This window comes from Egretta garzetta, unplaced genomic scaffold (genome assembly GCF_000687185.1).
Source record: "Egretta garzetta isolate BGI_Z169 unplaced genomic scaffold, ASM68718v1 scaffold658, whole genome shotgun sequence".
Classification (NCBI taxonomy): domain Eukaryota; kingdom Metazoa; phylum Chordata; class Aves; order Pelecaniformes; family Ardeidae; genus Egretta; species Egretta garzetta.
Genome location: NW_009260499.1, coordinates 387,571 through 394,524, shown reverse-complemented (window position 1 = coordinate 394,524; position 6,954 = coordinate 387,571).

Sequence of the window (6,954 nt, the reverse complement as noted above, 5' to 3'; positions counted from 1 at the left end):
ATGCACTGAGTTCTTCCCTGGCTTGCTTCTGTGCAAATCCTTTCCCTTCTGGGTAAATGAGCACAGCTCAAGGGGTTGAAGGAGCTCAAGCAGTAGTTCTCACCTTACCACTGCTGGTGTCTTCCCTTTTTTATTTTTTTTTTTTTCCGTCCTCTCTATTCCTTGTGTAAAACTGCGAAGTGACTATTTCCTATCTGCTGCTGCTACTATTGTACTACTGAAGTTCCCTTCCTATTTCTTTCCCCCAGTGAAGTGGCCTCTAAGTGCCCAATCTGGCCAGACCTGTCTCCCTCAGTGTTGCCTTCCTGCTCTTGATTGTGAACCCCAGGTTGCTTTGCAGACAGAGAATCCCCCCAGTTCCCAAGGAGTGAGCAACTTGGAGAAGTCAGCCAGGTTCTCCCAGGACTCTGCTCTCCCAGAAGGGAGCAGTGCCTGGTCTGCTTTTGTGTTGTTTGCACATTTGTTAACAGGCTCCTTAACAGTCTCTTTACAAGTGTATCTTATCGTGGTTGCTGTGGGAGTGACAGTGGGGGGACTCCCAAGGTGCTGGTCAGGGAGAGGAGCTGGAGTGTGTGCAGAGGAACAGGGAAGGGTGTGTGGTACACATACCTGCCCGCCCTGTGGGTCTCGTGCCTTGGGTCTGTTCATGGGAAGAGGTCCAGCAAGTGGGACAGAGGGAGTAGAGGGCACAACAGGGCATCCACAGAAGGGAAAGCTGTTACGGTGAACTCAAGTAGTGACTGAATTGGTGCTGCTCTGACAGCCTTTTCCGTCTCTTCTGACTATACCCTAGCAAAAATGGTCTCTGGTCACTTCACCCCAAGAAAGCACAGTTTCCCAGTTGCTCCCAAATCATGGAGTTGTCTTCTACAAGATCTGCGAAGCCTGTCCTTTACCTCTTCTCCAAAGCTACTAGGAATCACTGAGATACCTGCAAATGGCCAACATCTCCAGCGGCTGCCTGCTGCTGCTGCACACTAATTCAGACCATGCATCCTGTCCATCCCTTTCCCTGAGCTCGCCTGAGTGAACTTGTTCCACAAACAGTTGCATGGGGACAGCGGAGGGGTCAGTGGACTGCAGCAATGGGATGGAGAAATGAGGGTCAGGACTGCAAAGGATGGCAGTTCCTGAAGCTGGCGATAGTGATCGAGAAGGTGCGACACTGAATTACAGCCCATGTGTTGGCTGGGGGGTAATTTGCCAACTCTGATGCATGTTGTCCTTTAAGCCTTGCATGCAGGAGAATGCTATCAAGGAGTAAATGCAGCAAATGGAGCATCCTGCTGTGCCAAAAGCAGAAAACAACCCCCAAAGCACCCATTTGGACCTTTAGCTTAGTCCTGGGGCCCTCCTTGTATTCATTTCTCAGTAGCTTTTATTTAAACCTCCTGCCAGCAGATCCTGTGCAAAGGAAGAAGCTGGCCTGAATCTGCTGCTTTCCCAGGGAGTGGACAGAAGTTAAAATATCTTACAGGCATATGCCTTCCCGGCACCGATTGCCAGGATTTCTGTGAATGTCCTTCCTCATGAGTGTGCATGCCCCTGCATGTAACATGCAGCTTCATGCCTAGATTTTTCCTGCCTAGGATGGGATAGGATTTCAAGCCAACCCATCCAGCCTCTGAGAACGCTTCTGTTTCGGGTTACTTTGATTTAGCTCACACCTAGTGGGAATTTGGGGTTTCTTTGGCTGTCCTAAAATCAGAGAGCTGGTGGGGAGGGTGGTTAAAAACTCATTGTGGCTGAACAAGCTCAAACCTCTTGGGTATATTAAGACTGCAGGGCTTTCACACTATTTTCTTGCAAAGTGTCTGTCAGGTGCTCTTGCTCATGTGACCTGCCCTGGTTTGGGGCTGCGAAACGCTGGTCAGGCGCAATGGGCGGCGGTGGAGTTGGGAACAGGGCTTGGGTCATGTGCAGGTTTGCAGCATGCATTTGCTTTGAGTTCCACCTCTGTAGTGTGAACCTTTTCCCCCTAGGTCCCCCTTGCATCTCCATTACGTTTTTATTTCTGCTTGGCTTCCATGTAGGAAGGAGGATGAGCGTGTCCCCGAGTTCAGCTCAGGCTCGGTGGGCATTGCCAGCAGGTGTCTCTCCAGAAGAAGCACTGGCTCAAAGGGCTGCTTTCCTTGGGATTTAGCTTGGTGTTTTCACCTTTCTCTTTGGCCAGCAAAGAAGAGCTTTTAAACTGAGCTCCTCTTGGGTACTTCTCTGAAGATGCGGGGCTGAGCACTGGTAGCAAACCTGTCTGCAGCTGCAGGAGCATGCTAACCATACAAAGATAGCCCAGAGAGAACAGATGTGAAAAGAGATGCTGCTGTTTTTGTTTAGAGCCTGGCACGTGTTGATAGAAGCTGATTTCTAATGCTTTTTAACACTTTCCTAGCACTATTTAAGCCTGAGGTGTGCCACCAGCTTGGCAAGACACCTGAGTACTTTGCACCTCATATCTCGGTGCCTGGGACTGAAAACACAGCAGCGTGCCTTGCCTCTGCAGCTAATTCCTGGTAGCCCTGAAGTGGCTGCTGTTGGCAAGCAGAAATGATTTATTGGTGGGCACACTGGCAGAGGTGTTAACAGAGACTCCGGGTCTCCGAGCCGGTGCCTTTTACACCGTCAGCCGCTGACTCAGAGGTGGAGTGAGAATAGTTCCGGGGAAAAGACCTCAGACAGCCAGCACAGCTCCCTGCTTGGCCATTAGCTTTGAGAGTGACCTTGAGTAAATTAATTAATATTTCAGCACAGCCACTTCCCACCTTAGGCTCGCGTTGAAGGGTCAATGGCATTTTCTCTTTTCTGTGTGTTTTAATTGCAGTCTGCCCTACTTCAAATGTGGGGCAAGGTCTGAAAGAGGGCACACGGCAACACACTCTGCAGGGATTTGTGCCTGATGTGAGTAACTTTTTTTTTTTTTTTCCTCTCAGTAACCTCAATTTCCTCACCAAGCATTTCTCATGTAAATAGATGACACTAATGGAAATGAGAACACCTCGTCTGTGGGATGGAGACAAATTTGGGTTTTAAGACATCCCATTGCCTCCTTTTAAAAAGGGAGTGGAAAAGTCTGAAATGGTTGGGGCTGGAAACAAAGGGGTTTTACATTAGGACAGGCAAATGTCTCCAGCCCTGAAAGGAATGGTGCAGAGCCACATCATGAGCTGGTAGTCCCCAAGGAAGGGAAGGTATACTAGGGGGGGATGCAATTTCCAGAGGGAGGCTGACTTTCTGGTAGGAGAGCAGCCTGGGGAGCTGTAGAAATGGTCAGGGCTGTGGCTGGTTGCCTATGGACTTTCTGGGGTCCCCTCCGATGCCTTTGCCCCATCCTCCAAGCTCAAAGGAGCTGCATGTGTTATGGTCAGGGGAGTTTTTAGCATGCACCTCTGTGAAAATGTTTGGAGGAGCCTTTGGAAATCTTGGGGACCTGTCGAAACCTCAGAGCTCTGCATAGCCCCACTTCCCATCACCTGCACTCAGGGTTAAGCTCACTCAGAGGGGCCAAAGGTCCCTTTAGCCATTTTCAGCCTTTTCCAGCAACAGAAGCAAGCCCCAGGGCAGGGAGAAAATGCAGATGTTCCTTCTCCCTCTGTTGATTCTCTTTGGGGGCATTTCTGCCTTTAAAAATGTTACCTTTAAAAGTTGCAGAACTAGAACAAAGTGCCTCTATTTTATCTCAGGATGCCATTCAAGTGACGTCCCAGAAGCTGCCCAGGGTGAGGAAGGGAGTGTTTCTGCATATTCTCTTTCCTGTCCCTTTCTTTAAGATGTCTGCTTGTTCCTTCTCCTGAAATCCCTTCTGTCCTGTTGGCTTCTACCTGATCCCCACACCCATGGAAACTTTTATTTTTGTGTTTCCTCCTGGCATCTGCAAATATAACCACGTGGGCTGAAGACAGCCAGGCTTTCCGGGGACAGCAGGGTGCCAGAACACTGAAAGCTCCTTCTTTCCTAGCATTTAGTTTTGATTTAAACACAGGAAGAAGTAAAGACCCAGGCTGCAAATGACAAAACAGTCAGTCTTAGGCCACACCTATCTGAAAAATGTGGGTGCTTTAAAAAAAAAAAAAAAAGTTTGGTGTTGTTTTTTGTTCATTTACTTCAGTGCAATGTGGTAAAACATTCAACCTTTCTGTGGATGCCTCGTTATTTGCCCTAGCTTAAACCTGTCTCTGATCGTGGTAGGCTGAACCGAATATGCCACACACAGAACCTGTGGGGAGATCTGTGGCTGTTTGACTCTGTGGATCAAGGGGGATCCTTTACTTTGGACAGGTGAACTCCCTTGGCCAGAAGAGACTTCAGAAGACAGGTCGCATGTCCTGGGTAACTCCCACACTGCCCTTCTTTCGCAGCCCTGTCCCCTATCTACTTAATTTTGTATGAATGAACGCTGGCTGTTAGCAGCAGCAGCTAATTTCCTCCCGGTTTATCTGACACCTCTCCTGCTAGGACACTTTGCATTGCTACAGCATCTTGCAACAGAGAAGACCTGAGCACCATGAGGTGTTATACAACCCATACTCTGGCCCCAGGAGGCAAAGAATTTGTATAATCCCTGTGCAATAAATAAGCATTGCAGGAACATAGCAATGATTTTCCCAAAATTAGATAGCAGCTGCTGTCAGAGCTTAGGCACCAATTTGCACCTCTGTTTAAATGAATTATCTTCTGCTGTGCCCTTTAGAGGCTGTAGTGGTGGAGGACTCTTTGGATCTAGCGCAGGATGGGCTGCAAAGGGCAAGGAGAGCTCCAGGGCTGTGGCACTAGTACAGCAAACATCTGAAGATGGTAAGAGCTAGCATGAGACCACAGTGACCACCACTGTACTTTTCCCCTTCTATCTGCCAAGAGAGCCAAAGAGATGGGAAAACAATACAGCTTTGTCCCTTGCTTTTGGTGTCTGGCAACAAAAAACCCCATCACAGCATGGGGATCTTGTCTTGTCTGGAGGAAGGTGGCTGGTGCAATCCTCTGCTGTGGCCTAAAGAGCAATGATGGGTAATTCACAGTCACTGTTGCTGAGCCCAAACACTTGTACCCACAGGTGATCCAGAAGGTTTTTAATTTCTTAGTGTAGACACCACATGAGATCTGCACACACTCTGGTAAATAGTCTCATCTCTTGCCTCTAAGGATTTGGCCTGATGAACCTGAAGGCACACCTTTCAGGGGAAAAAAACCCAACCTATAAATGTTCTTTAACTGAATTCAGTTCAGACCTTCAGTCCTTTCCTAACCAGCTAGCTTTAATCTTGCCTCCTACCCAGAGGTGTGGGGAAAACTGCAGAGCCATTTACGAAAGAATGCTATCTGTTGCCAATATCTTACAGATAAACAGTGCTGTAGGGATGATGTTTCCCACTGGCACCAGTGGCCGCGTGAGGAAATGGAAAAAGCTCAGACCGCTGCACAAGTAGCAAGGTGGATTTTACCCAAGGACTCAAAACTGGGTGCTGGGCTGAAATCCTAGTGACAAGGCTAAAGTCTTTGGCTGGAAGGGAGACCATGCTCTTTGGCTTTATGTTAAGGAGTGTAAGGGATGAAAGAGAGTAATAAATGAGGGGGGGGTGGGGGGAAAGGCAGGATTGATGCACATGCTGGAGGGATGGGGTTATCTGCTTGGTCCGGAAAGCCAAAACCACATCTTCCATGCCAAGTTCCCTCCCCATTTCCAAGCAACGCCCTTTTTTGCAGGGAGTTGGGATGTTGCTGTGAACACTCCCTTCAGCCTGACAGCTTGAGTTCATAAGAGATCGGCTAGCGGGATAAATTCTGCCCACTGGGACCAGTTTAGAGCTGAAATAAATGGTTGAAGTCTCTAGGAATGTGGAGTAGTGCAAAGGAGGCCAGGAGCAGGCTTGTCTTTCTTTGTGCATGGCCTCTGCCAAGCCAGCAGGGCTGAGCATCCCCGGTACAACATACCAGCAGTACCAAGGGTGGGAGAAAGGGTGGCTGTAGGTGTAAGACACCCAACAGGGCGCCTGGGCTTGGGCCTTGCCTCTGCTGCCAACTTCCAAAATGGCCTGTGAATATTCACAGGGGGGACCATCAGCCTGGGGAGGAGGGAAACAGGCTCCTCTGGGGTTCAGTTTATCTGACCCTGAAACAGGTAGCCAAAAGATGTTAGCTGAGAGGTATGACAAAAGCACCCATGGTTGCCGACTGTGCTGGGGTACAGCTGTATGACTGTACATCTTCACGCAGAAGACACTTGTGCCTCTGCATATGGGGTAAACGGGCCGAATGGGATGTGCTCCCACTATGTCCTGCTTTCTACAGATTGTTAGTGGGTTATAGCCTTTTTTTCTGCTCTTTTTGCATTTTCTTAAGCATCTGCAAGGGGGCAGAAGGCCTTGGGAATGTTGTGAGTGACACTACGTGTTCCCGGTGTTTCGGGGGGATTTGAGCCCCTCTTCCCCACCTCTGCCAGGGCAAGTGCCTGTGGTGCTATGCTGAGCTGCATGGGGGTTGCAGGCTGCTACAGGCAGGATCCCAAAGCTCAGACCCAAGATACCATCTCTTTCCATCCATTTACATTCTAAACTGCTCTAAACAAAAACTTGCTTGTGCTCTTGCTGTACGCCGGGGCCAAAGTCAGTTGTGGTGTAGACAGGTGCCTCTGTAACAAATGCAGCCAGTTATACTGGAGCTGTAAAGGCCCCAGCCTCCCCTATGCACACATCCTTCTCTGATTAATTAGCGAGTTTTATCACACAGGATCCTCCCTGATCCTCCCCATATTTGTCTTCAGCCATGGTGGGGCAGAAGGCGTAGCAGAATATGTGGGGGCTGGACAAGTCATATGTGAAACTCTCTGTAAGGAACCAAAAATTTATTGGATTAGATCTGTTTTCATTGGCAGTACCAGACCAAGGACCTCTGCTTGATTCCCTGCATCGCAGTAGAGACCCCCCCCGGCCTCCATGTCCGGTAGAAAAGGGGAGGGAAAGGCCA